Source organism: Xenopus laevis, chromosome 1L (genome assembly GCF_017654675.1).
Source record: "Xenopus laevis strain J_2021 chromosome 1L, Xenopus_laevis_v10.1, whole genome shotgun sequence".
Taxonomy (NCBI): domain Eukaryota; kingdom Metazoa; phylum Chordata; class Amphibia; order Anura; family Pipidae; genus Xenopus; species Xenopus laevis.
Window position 1 is genome coordinate 207498128 of NC_054371.1, and position 16985 is coordinate 207515112.

Here is a 16985-nt window from a genome sequence, read left to right on the forward strand (position 1 = left end):
TGCAGAACTGAAATAATCCCCTGGTTCTGAAAGTTATTTCTTTGGAGTTTGGCCCACCTGCCTATAGCCTACTCCTTTGTTTTTGTGCAGCATGCAAAAGGAACATGAACAGGGGACACGTGCTTCACTTTATTCTCCAATCACTTAGCTAATTACCTGTATTTAGAATTAATTAGGAATGTTGGAATTGGAACATATTTATTGGATTAATCTTCTGCTAAAGTACATTTATAGCAATGAAGTGTTAACGATTGAGCTGTAAACAATATCATACTACACATATGCCATTTAGTTCAAACAGGGAAAATGTGCTTTATCCTTTATTTGTGTTAATATACATCAGCAACCAAGTAAGAATCATTTATGCTAAATACTTTACTAGAACCCCAGTACAGATCCTTTTTGTTTTGATTTATATGGCACAGGGAATTAATTCTGAAGAAAACGGCAAGCACTCCTGGAGCCACTCATTAATTCCACAGGGAATTAATCCACCCCACAAAACCACAGTCCAAATCTACTCTTTGTATGGGTACCCCCTTTTTCATGTGAACGTGTTTTCTAGCAAGGTCACCAAGTGAGCGGATCTAATCCCTGATATATCCACCTAATATGGGCAATATCAGGCTTAATCCAATTGTTGGCCCTAGGCCCAAATGATCAGATTACAACAGATTAGAGCTGTTGGAGCGAAGGCCACATCCACTAGTCGATGCTTTCCTTGATACAACAGGAGAATAAAACCTGCTGGATTGACTTATGGAAATTTTCACACAGATATCGGTCAGGTGGGCTGGTCGGAGTCTTAAAGGAGAAGCAAACACTAAAGTTAAAAAAACCCTACCCCCTACCCTACATAGACCCCCCTCCCTACCCCCCCCCCCCAGCCTAACTGCTACCCTGGGCAAATGCCCCTAAGTCTTTACTTACTCCTTGGTGCAGAATCTGTCCAGCGGAGTTCACGGGCGCCATCTTCAGCCACAGTAATCTTCGGGTCTTCTCCCGTTGCTTCTGAAGTTCCAGCGCATGCGCAATACGGCACTAACTTCCTGAAGAGGGATGAGTAAAGACTTAGGGTCATTTGCCCGGGGTAGCAGTTAGGCTGGGGGGGAGGAGGGAGGGTTTTCTTTGTAGGGTAGGTGGGTAGGGTTTTTTTTACTTTAGGATTTGCTTCTCCTTTAAGGACCCGAATCATTATCTTGAATATGCCCATGTATGGCCACTGTTAAAGATCCTAAAACCGGTTTGTTTGCTTTAGAAGCTCATCTTTTATCCAGTATTTGGCCTGTGCCATTTAGCTCTATTTCAATTGCCTCTATTGCTACACAGCAGGATATTTATATAAACTATTGTAGTGTTTCTGAAGCAAACACATCCGTTTTACCAGTGCAGGGCAACAGTACATTTTGGGGCCTATTTACTATGTCATGATAAATAGACCCCTAAATCGAATTTTGCTGTGATGGAGGTTTTTTTAAAAAATTGGTTGGTTTTTGTTCTATATAAGCAACCATAGGCTGCCTTCTTATAGCTGTTGCCCTGGGCATGTGCCTATATTGAAAATGATTAAGCTGGGGGTGGCAAGGAACTATGTGTATAGGTCCTACTGGCTGCCTGCATTAAAAATCAGAACTGCGGGTTAAACTGGCCCCACTGGTTCTGACACGCATGGGCCATAGGCATAAGATAACTTGGCCATGGCAGCTAAAAAAGCAACAATGCACTATTAAAGCTACTGAAAAATAATAAAAGGTACCCTAAAGAGTGGGTAATGATATGATGAATTATAACTATACCCCTTTCCTAGAAACACATTGTTGCTACATGATAATGGTGAGAGCAAGATATGTAAGATTGCAAAAACCAAGACAAAAAAGACCAAATGCAAGGCTGTCTACATTCTGCATATAACATATCTCAAAAAGATTTTCGGAAAAGCTTTCCCTTTATTTAACTGGATAATTAAAGCTAACACTAATAAGAAGGCAGGGCTCCAGGGCACAAGCCTGCTGTCACTCAGTGATAAGTCCAAGTGATGTCATTGCGCCTCCCATTAATTTTTAATTTGCACAATAATTATAATTGCTTGCATGCTTGTTTCCCTCAATTGCAGTAGTTTGAAAGATGCTTTTGGATTTAGCCCATACATATCCAGGAAGCTCATACTCTTTCTGCTATGATTGTAAAGAATGTTGTAGTAGTAGTAGTAGTACCACTGCAGAGTCATGGTGGTCATTGTGCCCACGCAATGCACTATGGGACTTACTAATAGAGAATATTTGCACCAGTGTAGTAACCCATGGCAACCAACCACCAACTTTGATTGGCAAAATGGAGATGTAATAATATACAATTTAATGTATATTACGTTGAAATAAATGACTGCAAATGCAAAAACCAAAGACAGATTCCAAACCACAGTAAACACAGTACTATAGGGAAGTAACTCCAAATCCCAACACAAACTCAGTATCTACCTTCTTTAGGATTTAATAAAGATCATTAGACTGATCAATGTCCACTGCAACAATTATTTATATAGACACTATGCAGAGCTAAGCACATTTGCCATCCAATGTGAACTGCAAGTCAATGTATACATCGTAATTTAGTAAATTATGTGCACTTTAAGACTGAATTAAACATTTAATAATCCTGTTTTGGGTGGAAAAATCCTTAAAATAAAAATGTAATAGAAGCTTAATTTCACTGTGAATTTCACTTTCTTAATATAATCAATCAAACCCAATGTACCGTTTATGAAATAACCAAGTTACTCTTCACTCTCCAACTCATCTCTCTTCATGTAGTAGGTGTACCATGTTTGATTGACAGATAGATCTAATACATCCTTTGGGGGAACCCTTTGCCTAGAACATGTACAGTATTAGCGCTCACTCTTTTAACTGGCTTTGATGGAAGTTCTGTTTTTCTGCATCCAGGTTGTGTGCCAGAAAATAGCTTTTGTTTGTGCTGGAGTTGGTTATTTGACTTTAATAGATCCAATAGATCCCCTTTAAAACAACGCATAACAAAATTCATGGGGATTCAATAGCTGACGGTGATTAGATTGACACTGGAGAGCCTCTCGCTAGACAAATCCAGAGTTTCTCCTTGGTGGTTCATGTTCCTATTTATTCTTCTGCAGGTTTCTCTTCCTGCACGTGTCATAATGAGGAGAAATGTTTTCTGCAACAAGAAGTGCCACAAGCTGTAATGTTCTTGTTTATTAGAAATCCCATTATGCCTCGTGTGGATGAGTAATTATTTCTCACACTTCAAAGTAGGCACCATTAATGTTCCATCCAGGCCATCTTGCTTTAATCATGCTCTAAAAGCAATTTAAACCATTTTTTTCTTCTATCGTTGTTTACAGCTTTGAAAGAGTAAGGTATTATTGTTCTTCTTTGATTTACCGAGATTCATTAGTTCATTGCCCCAGAACCAGAACTATGGATTTATTTTAGTGCCAACAAACAGTTTGTCCATAGCATCAAATTGTTGTCAAAAGATACACTATATCGATAAAAGTATGCGGACACCTCCATGTCCAACATCTCATTCCCAAAACGAGGAAACTACATTAATGGCCTCTAATTTTCTAAAACATCTTTCCACTAGATTTTGGAGAATTGTTGGTGCGATCTTTTGTTTGGTCACAAGAGCATTAGTGCAGTTGGGCATTAGTGACGTTGAGCTGTGATGTTGGGCAGGGGTGATCCTGGAGCTGCAGCCCTATGTCGCCCCCCCCCCCCCGCTTCATGATTAAAACTTTAACATTGGAGCAGGTCAAAGTGGGGCCACATCAATAGCACTATAGCTCTCTCTGCACTAGCGGAGCCAAATTTCCATTTTTAAAAAAACATAAATTTGCCGCTTAAAGTTAAAGGAGGTGGCATTTTGCAGCCCCTGGTAACTGGCCACTCACTGTCTCCTGAGGCTCTGTTTTCACCTTGCCTCGGGGACACATGACTGAGGGCACCTGGAAAATGAACAACATGTCTAGCCCCACGCCAAATTTCAAAGTTAAATATAAAAAAATCTGTTTAAAAGACAGATTGCAGTGCAGAATTCTACAGAAGCCGCACTATTAACTGATTCATTTTGAAAAAAAAAAATCTTTCTCGCGATAATATGCCTTTAAGGTTTGCTTTCACTTTTCCTCGACCAAATTTTACTATCAACAGGTAATGTTCTCTTGGCATCTGCTCACACTTAAAGGAGAACTAAACCCCCAAACTAATGAAAACCCATACCCCTCCATGTTCCCCCCGCACAGGTGTAAATACCTGTACATGCCCCATAGTCTTTAATTACCCCTCGATGCAGAGTCAGCAAGCAGAGCTCACAGGCACCATCTTCACCGCTTCGGGAATCTTCGAGTCCCTTCGGCAATTTCTGTGGCTGTCGGTGCATGCACAGTTTACTTACTGAAGACTCCTGAAGCAGTGAAGATGGCATCCTTGAGCTCCGCTGCGCTTACTCTGCATCGAGGGGTAATTAAAGATTTAGGGGCATTTACAACCGTATAAACACCTGTGCGGGGGGGATTATGGAGGGTAGGGGGTAGTTTTTTCATTAGTTTGGGGGTTTCGTTTTCCTTTAAGCATTACACATGGTGATTTTACATTTGCCTCTGACCACCCATAAAAACTTGATGCTCCCTAAGAATGATTTTTGGGCTAAAAATGTGTCTGGAACTTTAGGTCATAAAATATATACAGTATATGTGGTCCTGTATGGAAATACAATAATACCTCTATAATGAGAGGAAGCACAGAGACCCACAAAGGGAGCAGCTAAAAGCATACAGAACAACGTACAATATATTACCCTATATGTCCACTCTTACAGATGGATCTTGTAAATTCCAAATTCTAGGTGGGCCATGGGAGCATTTTTATTAATGCAGGTGCCAGGGAGCTGCTATCTGGTTATATTCCCATTTATCTGCTGATGAGCTGCTGGGGGAAAAGGGAGGGAGGGGTGATATCACTTCAACTTGCAGTGCAGCAGTAAAGAGTGACTGAAATTTATCAGAGCACAATCACATGATTGAGGGCACCTGGGAAACTAACTGGCCCATGCCAGATTTCAAAATTAAATATAAAAAAAAATGTTTGCTCTTTATTTTTGTGCAGGATTCTGCTGGGGGAGTGCTTTTAACTGAAAAAAAAAACATGTTTTTCCGTGACAGAATCCCTTTAAACTTAATCTGCACCTTTGCATTAAATATGGATATGGAAATTTTCCCTCTGCAGAACAATAAGGAATATAAGTACAGTTGCCAATAGCAACCAATCATTTTCTAACTTAATGTAGATGGTATAATTTAAAACTAATTGCGAAACTTCACCTGTGCAATTTAGCACCCATGATCGTAAATGTCTGCAACGGCAGTATCCAAAAATGTATTGTATTTAGCGATGTGACTCTCCACCCATCAGATAAAGAAGTTGAAGCTACTTCAGCTCTTGAGGCTCTTTTGATGTGAAGCATCAACACCCATAATGCATGTCTGCAGACTTATATATTTTCTGGGAAGGATCTGCAGCTGTGAGCCAGAGCATACAATAAGGCAAGGTGGATTCATCAATATCATTTCACAGCCTCCAACTAAAGTTGGCATACAGGAGCTGAAGATTAAATAACAGTTGGATAATGCAGGCTGTTGTGTAAACAGTGCTGCTCCACACAAGGTATACAGTATTTGACCATGATCCTTCTGACCAATCACAACTGCCTTTTGTATGGTAAAAGATGGTTTTCTATATGATTAATGCAACTAGTGAGCAATAAACCAGATTCTACATGGAACTACTCTCATCGTTTCATAGACACTGTCTCCTCAATTCCAATAGTTCACTTCTTCATGTTGAGGAAACTATGGTCTCCTGGCTAAATCAATGTAAATGTTTTGGAAAAATGACAAAGGCTGCAAACTCATATGAAGTAGCGCAATAAGATGATTAAATGAGAATTTCTATTTAAATGTGTTTTGCAGCATTTTCTGTACAAATGTGCATTGCTGGATAAATAACTGCTGAAAGACTGTTTTTTTTTTCCATATATTCCCTGCAGGCAACTGATAAAAGCTAAATATGGCACCTCTCTTAGTTAACAGAATTGCCAGTGCTATGACTACAAATCCACTGGGAATCTGAGTTTTTTCAGGAAAAAAAGAATCTCATGCAAAAAAAAAAGTTGGTTCGGCCAGTCTTTGGAGCACATTTACTAAAGTATCCATTTTTCTTCCCCTAACTAACTTCCCCAAAGATCTGCTCACTTCGCCAGGTGTATTTTCACACCACATCTCCATGTTACTAAAAACTGTAAGTTACCTTTTTCAAGAGAAATGTTGTGAATTTTTTCCTGGCCTAAATTCTCTGCAAAAATGTGCCCATATATTTCACCATACAATAGTAATGGGGAAAATTCTATAGAGAATTTTTGCTACAGAATTTCCACTAGAGAATTTTCACTATGGAGAAAAGTAGCATGGAAAGGGCAATGTAGATTGCGATTTAAAAGTGACTGCTCTGTCTTTATAATGGGAGTTTGATAAATTACTGGGTTTTCGCTACAGAATTTTAGCTGGAGGAACTTCTCTAGAAACAGTGCAAAACTTCTCTAGCACTGAGCTTTTCCGCTAGCGAATTGTCCTCTTCGACCTTTTAGTAAATTGGTGAATTCACTGGGAATTGTCGTTTGTCTACTGCAATATTTTTTTATTAGTGATGGGCGAATAAATTTGCCAGACACAAATTTGCGTTGAATTCCCGTGTTTCGCCACCGGCGAATAAATTTGCGAATCTCGAACAAAAATACGCCTGCGGCAATTTCTGGTTTTCACTATTTTTTCGTGAAAACGATCTAAATGCTCGATTTTTTTCGTGAAAAGGTTTGAATTGCTCGATTTTGCGTGAAAACGTCTGAATTTCACCAATGTATTGTGAAAACTTCCAAATTTCACATATTTTTTGTGAAAACTGCCGGTTTTCATGAATTTTTTGTGAACTTTCCGTTTCCATGATTTTTTGCGAATTTTCAGCGAAGCGGGAGAGATTCGCCCATCACTATTTTTTATTTCTTTACTGCTTAAGGAAGGTATTATAGCTAGAGACTAGAGAGAGGTTCGGTTTTTGAAAGGTGTCTAGTTTGCAGGCTAGTCCTCTAGCATTCTGTGGAGGCCTATTTATCAACAGTTTCATTTCAGTGGTTTTAGAGGTTTTTGAAACCATGGATAATGGTTCTCTAACACCAGCAATACCATGAAAGTTTTTAAAAGATCAGAATATAAAAAGTGTAAAAAACCGATGACCGATGTGCTTAATAATACAAATACTTATAAAACCTCTAAAAAGGTTGTAAAAAAAAAAAAGGTTGTAAAAATGTGTAATGACTGCATATTGCAAAGTTGTTTAGAATTATGTTTTCTTTTATTAGGCAAATTTTCATTTTGGGGTTGACTTGCCCTTTACTTAATCTCAATTTTTTTTTTGAAGAAATACAGAAAACCCACGCATTTTTAAAGATTCATGAAAAAAATGGAAATGCGATTGTTCATAAATAGTAAGTGCTACTTACTAGGGATACAAGAATAAAGGGTCCTGACTACGGTAATAAGTGTTGTGGTCTTTATTTTTTTTTATTTAATAGGATCTTAAACTGCCAAGCCAGCAATAGAGTGGATCCCAATGGAGTTGATCCCAAAGGAGTGGATAAGGATGTGGTTGAGAGTTTCAGTGGATACTGTTTTGGTCCGCAAGATATTCCTGAAATCACATCCTAACCGATAAATTAGGTTGAACAAATATTTGCTACAAATACTATGCTAGATATTCTTGCTATAAAATCAGGGTTATTGTTCCAACAAAGTTAGCATATATCTACCTTATTATAGGGGGCCCCTGAATTTCAGAATTTAAAGGTAAACCTTGTTTTATATTGGAGTCTATTGCAGTCAGTAATTGATTTTTCCGTGGTTATTTATCAAAGGTCTAATTTTAGAGTTTTATATACCTCTAATGAACTCACATCTTCAATGGTTTGTAATTAAAGAAAAAACTTGAATGGAAAAAACTAGAATCAGAGAGTTTGCGGTTAACAACCGCCCATACAAGAGGAAAAATAAAGCCCTGCACTTTGTGCTTACAATATATTTTATGTCTTGTATTGTAATGTCTTGTAAAGTACTTTAGGTTAAAGCTTTGCTGTGAAAGCACTTGGCAAAATAGGAGAAAAAAAAATAACGATAAAAAAGGTTTGACACGTTGGAGCGGCACTGGGCTATAAACAAAACCTTTTGACTCCATTGTGAAGCTTTTACAGCCTTGGTAGCCAGCCCCAGGTGCTCTTATTTGATTTCTCTGATAATCAATGAATTAGGATTGGCTTTGGCAGCTCCAACGCTAGCTAAAAAGATGAGTTCACAGAAAGAGCAGTGTAGGAGTCCAAGTATAGGCAATCGGATAATTGCCTTTATAGAACTTGCTGTCTTTGGGGGGAAAAAAATCACTTTAGATAAAGAGATAGTAGATTTATTTGACAGGAGACCGTCCTGTTTAAATGACTGTGAGCAAAATAAAAAAAAAAAGCTACAAGTGACTGAATTTCAGTATGTTTGGTTTAGATAAATAGCCTCAGTCATGCACTTTATATTTTCTGTAATACAGCATATACCAAATGCACTCTAGTTAGTGATTATCAAGGGTTTTGTTGTAATAGTTACATAGTTACATTGGGTTGAAAAAAGACCATCAAGTTCAACCTCACCAAATTAAACCCTGTGTCCATACACACACTCACACCGACCCCTCCATAAACTCACATAAACTATACACTGTATATATACCCATATATATACTAATTGTAGATTTTAGTATCACAATAGCCTTGGATAGTCTGCTTGTCCAAGAAATCATCCAAGCCATTCTTAAAGGCATTAACAGAATCAGCATCACAACATCACCCGGCAGTGCATTCCACAACCTCACTGTCCTGACTGAGAGGAACCCCCTACATTGCTTCAAGTGAAAGTTCTTTTCTTCTAGTCTAAAGGGGTGGCCTCTAGTATGGTGATCCACTTTATGGGTAAATAGGTCCCCTGCTATTTGTCTCTAATGCCCTTTTCAGAGAAAACAACCCCAACCTTGACAGTCTACCCTCATAATTTGAGTATTCCATCCCTCTAACCAGTTTAGTTGCACGTCTCTGCACTCTCTTCAATGCTGCAAAAGAAACTAGTATAAGGCTCAACATATAATATTATTAATAATATTTTAATTGATTGTGTTCTTTATAGAATAATCCCTCTTTATACTGCTCTCCTTTATACCTTTCTTAGAACTTTCTTCCAAAACAAAACTGAAAGACTATCTCGTGGACCACTTGCCTAACACCTGAACTGGGAACTGGCACTTATATGGCAGTGTCATACACTGTCACCTGCAGCACTTAATATCCCTCCAAATTGTGTCTGTAAGTTACCCTCCCATTCAGACTGTAAGCCCTACGGGGCAGGGACCTCCGTCCTTTTTGTCTCCTTGATATTGAGCACAATCTGTATTGTAACTATACTTTATTTTTGACTATGAAAATTTTCATTCATCCAGGTCATGGTATATCTAGTATAGGTAAATCTAAACCAATAGAAATAACCGCCCGAAGACACATAGTAGGTGAAACATAGTCATCCCATATGTAGCTGGAGTATCAAAGAAACTCAGGTGGATTTTCAACAAAAACCACATCCCTGTGTTTTTCAAACCTAGCAACACACTGAGACAAAAACTGGTACACCCAACGGATCCAATGCCTAAGGAAAAACAAAGCAATGTGGTATACGCAGTCCAGTGTAGCGAGGAGTGCACAGATCTATACATTGGGGAGACAAAACAACTGCTCACCAAGCAAATGGCTCAGCATAGGAGGGCGAACTCTACAGGGCAAAACTCAGCTGAATTCTTTACCTAAAAGAGAAGGGACACTCCTTTGAAGATAACAATGTCCAAATCTTGGATAAAGAAGACTGTTGATTTGTACGAGGTGGGAAAGAGGTGATTCATGTCAAGGTGGAGAAACCATCCCTGAACAGAGGCGGGGGCCTTAGACACCACCTGTCTGCTACATACAGTGCTGTTCTAACAGCTGTACCCCGGCGGATTCAGAACACTTCACACATCCATTCATGCAACTCTCACAAGTAACACCTCTTTCTAGGAGTTGCATGACACATTGGATAATCCTATCACAGTAACTACACAGAATCTACACCTCTGTGAATTTCTTCAGATGTCACCCTTGAAGAGTTACAATGTGCCGTTGTGATTGGATTAGTGGAAGAGTTTATATGCCGAAAAATTCCCACACCAGTCAGTTGAACGGAAGAGGCTGCTCAGATGAGTAATGAAACATCTTCATTGATTACTCAGCAAGTCCAGTTGTTTTAGATTTACCTATACTAGATATACTTTATATTTATCTGAATTGTATATTTAATAATGTACTTATTGGTATTTATTATTGTAATTACCTCTTGTTTGTTCAACTAATTTATTGTTTTGCTGTACAGTGCTTTGCCCTCAAGCAGCTCTATAAAATAAAATATATATACATACATAAATACATACACAACTAGGTAAAACAGCAGGAAGAATTTTCTGGGTTGTCACATGACATAGAGGGTCATTTATGACCTATTGTGCAACCATGGTAAAATATAAATAACAGCTTTAAGTTAAATAGTCATTATAGTTTAGTCATTTTGTAATTGCATGGACAGTTCTTTTGAAAGTAAAAAAATGAACTGCAGAGATACTGCTATGGTAAAAGCACAACCTTTAGCATAGCATGCATGATACAAGGGATTGTTGATTTAGGTACAGGTATAGAATCCGTTATCCAGAAACCCCCAAATTACTGGAAGGCCATCTCCCATAGACTCCATTTTAATCAAATAAATCAGATTTTTAAAAATGTCCTTTTCCTCTGTAGTAATCCCACTACATTGTACCTTGATTTTTGTAGTAGACTTAAGGTATGGAGATCCAAATTACGGAAAGACCCCTTATCTAGTAACCCCCAAGCATTCTGGATAACAGGTCTATAACTGTACAAAGTTTGCAGCTGGCCCCTGAGCTATTTCTAATTCACACCAACAGGCACTTGCAAAATAGACCTTTCTGTATGGGCTCTGTGGGACACAACACACCCCTACCATTGGCAAATAAACCCTTTAATCCGCTCAATAATAACAAAGAAAATGAATTCCCTTGTCAGGCAATACTGCAATCTCTATATATAGATTTGCCCAAGCTATGGCACTTTATACATAAATATATCAGAATATCAATGCATTCACATGTAGGGACCTGTGACTGTTGCTAACTCTGGTACTTAGGAGCCCTCTTCTGGTAACATGAATGCAATTATTACTTTAGACAGCAAAGGGCTCCTTCTGTGAATATGGCTGCAGAATTAACCACACATTGACACTATTCACAAATATACTTGCATCTATACCTTTTTGGCAGGTTCCAGCAATAATCAATGTGCCCACCCAGAATGAAGTGAACTGTGTGCGTGTACCCAGGGTAACCCTGAAATTAGCCTGGACTTGGCAGTTATTCCAGCCATGGCAGCAATGAGTGACTTTCACTAATGTAACTGGATCTTAATAATAATAATAATAATAATAATAATAATAATAATATGTATTAAAGGGGTTGTTCGCCTTCAAACACTTTAATCAGATCAGTTGTTTTCAGATAGTTCACCAGAAATAATGACTTTTTCCAATTACTTTCTATTTTCTATTTGTTTTGTTGTTTTTCTAATATTGAAGTGTAAAGTTTCATTTATCACCTTCTAAAGCAGCTCTGGGAGGAGGGGTCGCTGACTCTCCTAGGGGGTTATTTAGTAAACTCCGAATTCAAAAATCACAAAAAACGAGTGATTTTTTTTTATTTATAAAATCGGACTTTTAAAAAATCACAAATTTTTCGGAGTTTATTAAACTCCGAGATTGGAAAAGTCAGAATCAGAAAATCCGGCATCTCAGACCTGTCGAAGTTGCATATAAGTCAACGAGAGAAGTCCCAATGATTTTTTGATGCGCGCTGAGTTTTGTGCAATGCCCAGAAGTTTTCGGAGTTTTCGGGCAAAAATCTGAGTTTTCGGGTGAAAAATCCCAAAAAATCATGAAAAACGGATGAAAAATTTAAACAAATCACGAAAATCTGTTTTTTTTTTCCCGCAAAGCAAATTTTTGGGAAAATGTAATAATAAATAAGCATAAAAAAACCCAAACAGATTTGATTGGAGTTTGTAGCAGAAAATATTGAGATAAATTCGGACTTTGATAAATAACCTCCTAACTGTTATAAATTGATACATTTAGTTGATATATTTGTTATATTTAGCCCTGCACAGCAGAATGCCTGACATTTGAAGATATCTTAATCTGCACTGGGTATTATGTGATAATCTGAAAAATGTACGTTTTTTTAGGCGAAAATCTGAAAAAAATCTAGCAATTTGGGTGTCAAATACAAAAAAAATAGTATGTTTTGGGTTTTCACTCAAATTTATTGAGTTTTTTCTCCAACCTGTCTTTTCAGGTTATTTTATTGATAAATAAGATCAAATTGTGGATGGGAGTTTGATCGCGCTTGGTTTAATAAAAATATGAGATAAATTTAAGTTTTAGTAAATAACCCCCTCAGTGTACAGGTGCAGACTTGTTTTTCACTATGCTTGGGACCTGGGGTTTTCTGTATCATGGATCCTTCCATAATTTGGATCATCACGTCTACTAGAAAATCATTTAACATTAAATAAACCCAAAAGGCTGGTTTTGCTTCCCATGAGGATTAATTATATTTTAGTTTGGAACAAGTGCAAGATAATGTTTTACTTTTACAGAGAAAAACTAAATTATTTTTTAAAATTTGGATTATTTGGATAAAATGGAAGACAGCCTTTCGGTAATTTTGAGCTTTCTAGATAATGGGTTTATGGATAACGGATTCCATACCTGCATACAGTATAAGTATTGGCAGATGCCAGACTATGCTAGTTTTCTGGGGAAAATATTACAGTTTGTATAAAAAACATGACATGCATCCAAACGTAGCAATTTTGCATAAATAAGCCCGCTAAACTATCGTTATTAATGAAATCTTTATGGGGCTCATCCAGTAGGCTATAGAGAACAGAATAGCGTTTTGACTGAGAAAGTTGCATTATTCTTATATAGACACCATGGAGACCTGTTGGATGAGGACTGGATTAAAGCAGCAATGTGGTCCTTAAATTTGATTTTCAAACCTACTGGAAGCCTTTGTTTATATACATATTAAATGTTTCCAACAGCCTTTCAATATAAATCATTCTGTACTGAAGCTTCTGCAATGTATCAATAAGAGAAAGGCAGTTTATAATGCCAATACCTTGCATGCCATACTAAGCCTGTATTTGGAACATACAGATTTATATTTTGTTTTTCCAAAGATGTACTTGCCAGACGCCTTCTGCTTAAGCAATTAAAGCAAATATTTGCTATTGCCCCAAGTTGAAAAGAAATAAAACCCCTGAGCTCAGTCTTTACTAGTTCTACTCTTTGAATAGGCTCCAGTTTATTCCTTAGAGCTGCGCTGCTTACGTCAACAGAGAGTATACGTGCTGGAACAATACGTACAGAAGAGCCCTGTTAATGAGAAATTATAATCTCGATGGAGTTGAGTAAAAGTTCAGCCGCACAGCAGCTCCCATCAATAAATATACTTAGTGACGTGTGCTTCAGTGCCCAGTATTCTGGCCAAGAATGCTCAGTGTGGCTTGGCTGCAAACCTCAGGCTTATTTAGTGCTGCAGATTTCATAGTCTTTAGATGTTTTAATCATTGGTCATTTACTATAAATACAAAAAATTACAATTCATTTTATCTTTGGTGCCTCATGGTGATCCTCTATATTGCTAAAGTGGTACTGTATTTTATTTTGCCTTCCTCATTGTTGTCCCTGGTTGTGATAATAGAGAAAGAGACCAATTGCAATCAGTACAGGACGCTCTGAAAAGGACAGACAAGTTGATTTTGATACCCTATTATGCCATAATTAAGGCTAGATAGTGTGATAGTGCTAAGGGTGTTGGCACTGAGACTGATATTTCACCTCAATACCTGTCCCTCTGCTATGCCAGTATGGAGATGAACTTGAGGACCAAGATAGCAGGAACACCATCAGAAATTAATTTAGCCTGCTCAGACAAATATGTTATATAATTAGACATCCCCCTGATACAAGGAGAACAACTTGATTTGTGGCCGTTGTGGGCCTCGTACAGGGCACTTAAATTTTCAAGGTACAGGTTACCCCTTGCCATGGATAGACCTTTCCTAGACCTTGAGGGTGGAAAAAGTTAGACACCCCCAAGTGATTATATTTACTTAACTCACATCCCAGGCTGGTGCTCCAATGAGGAGAAAACGGCAACGGCCTGGGGTTCTGCCAGCGAGCATCATGGAGTGATAGGCTTCCTTCTTCTTCTTTCTTTAAATTTCCAGGGATCAGACGCATGCGCAGTACAACAAAATAGCCGACTTCTTAGTTAAAGATTGACTTTTCGTGTTACTGCACATGCGCACCAGCGTGGAGGATCGGACTGGGCCCAGACCTGCTCCCCGATCAGCTGACCCCATAAAAAAACTAAATGCCGCCCGACATGTTCGTGCATGCGGGGTGCCCCCGGAAATTTGGAACCCAGTGGGCCCCCAATGGTCCAGTCCGACCCTGCCCGCGCAAAGAAAGAAGAAACAGGAAGAGGATCGCTCCGTGGTGCTCACTGGAAGAATCCCTGGACCGGTGCAGTTTTCTGCTGATAGGAGCACCAGCCGGGGGTGTAAGGTAAGTAAATACTATCACTTGGGAGTGCCTAACTTTTGGTACCCCCTAGTAAATACAGCCTTTCCTTCTCCTTTAAAGAGATACTGATGCCAAGAATCAAACCTTTTTTTACATCTATCATAACGTGGTCTTTGCATGCTATTTATAATTTTGCCATAAAATTATTATTAACATTAAAAATGGCCGTTTATTGGTGCACCCCTTAGATCAGGGGTCCCCAACCTTTTTAAACCGTGAGCCACATTCAAATATAAAAATTGTTGGGGAGCAACACAAGCACGAAAAAGTCCCTTGGGGTGCCAAATAATGGATCTGATGGGCTATTTGGTAGCCCCTATGTGGACTGGCAGCCTACAAGAGGCTCTACTTGGCACTATACTTAGTTTTATGCAATTAAAACTTGCTTTCAAGCTTGGAATTCAAAAATAATCACGTGCTTTGAGGACCCTGAGAGCAACATCCAAGGGGTTGGAGAGCAACATGTTGCTCACAAGCTACTGGTTGGGGATCACTGCCTTAGATCTTCTACAGTCCCTGTCCATGTTTGAAATGGGGGTGGGGGTGTTCTAACAATCCCTGCCACACTATGTGGGGGGGGGCAGACAGTCACAATCCTGCAGTCAAACAAACAAATACATGTGGCAGTTCCCTATCAGGTCCGCCTAGCTGCTGATTGGTTCCTGTACTACAGTGCTGTCATGGTCGTCACCCTACACCAGAACAGATGCCAAGCACCCTGGTCTCGGCTCGTACTTCACCAGTTAAGTGACCGCCTTTGGCCTCGGGAGGAACCCTTGGCTTACTCAGATGCCACCTGGACTTAACAAGAGGTGCAAGGCGTATGGGGCACAACTGTTTAAAAGGATGCTGGAAGATAGGAAGCCACCAGGAACAGGCAGGCCGGGCCAGCACAAGCAGTTAGAATAGTCAGACATGCCAGAATCAGGATTAGAGATCGTAGAATAGTCGGAGAACAGGCAAGGTCAGGATTGGAGAGAACAACGTAGTTTCAGGCAGGCAAGGTCAGGATTGGAGAGGTCAGAGTAGTAAGCAGGTAGGTAAGCATCAAACACAGTAGATCAAACAGGAATCACAAAAAACAAACACCCAGGAACAAGCTAATTGAACCCAACAACGGGCAAGGTCCTGTAATCTGAATGGGCTTTATATACCTTTGAATTTCGCGCCAATTGCGCGCTGGCGTGATGACGCCAGCATAACGAACGTGCTTGCGGATCGCGCCCTAGAGGAAGCCGGCACAGGAGAAGGAAGCAGCGCGACGGGTGTCCACGCCGAGGATGTGGCGTGGACCCCGCTGCCACTAGACCACCAGGGTACGTTCCTTACAAGTGCAGTGTGCTAAGACTTTCCCTGCAGGAGGGAGCAGGATGTGGAACAGATAGGTAGGAGTAGAAGGTTTTTTGCAGAAATATTCACTAAATCAAGCTGACTTTTTAAAGCACATTCCTATATTTAATAGAGTATAATACACTGGCACATTCTTGTTTTTCACACAATATGTCTCCTTTATGGCTCTTTTTATGGGTTATCCCTCATTCCCTTTCACATGCTTGGATTGCTCCACTTCTTACATGCCCTGACTTTTATGAACAGATTTTACTAAATAGTAAGAAGTGACATAACTACAGAACAAGTAGACCTTGTGGCCACTGCAGGGACACCATCCTGCTTTCTGTGTAGAGGGGCCAGTGGGTGACCTTCGATTTTATGTGTGTCGCAAGTCACAAAAGGCTCCCCTACAGAAAAATTCGATTTTTCTTCCTCATCGTGGGTGACTCGAGGCTTTTTTTGCATTGTGGGTGACCTGTGATTTTGGCTGGGGTGGTGGCGGTGCGCAAAACAAAATTTGAAGCCTGAACTGTAAAGTAGCCAGTTCTAGCTAATGAGCATTTGGATTGCCACTTGGCCACACAACAGGAAAACTAAGTTGAAACACAGTTCCCCTAAGGGCTATAGAGGGCTGGCCAAACTGCATTTGGGTGAGAATCGAATTATCAGATGTACTGAAGAAGCTGAGGTTTGGCAATATGAGTGAATAGAGGAGAATGAGAAAACATTT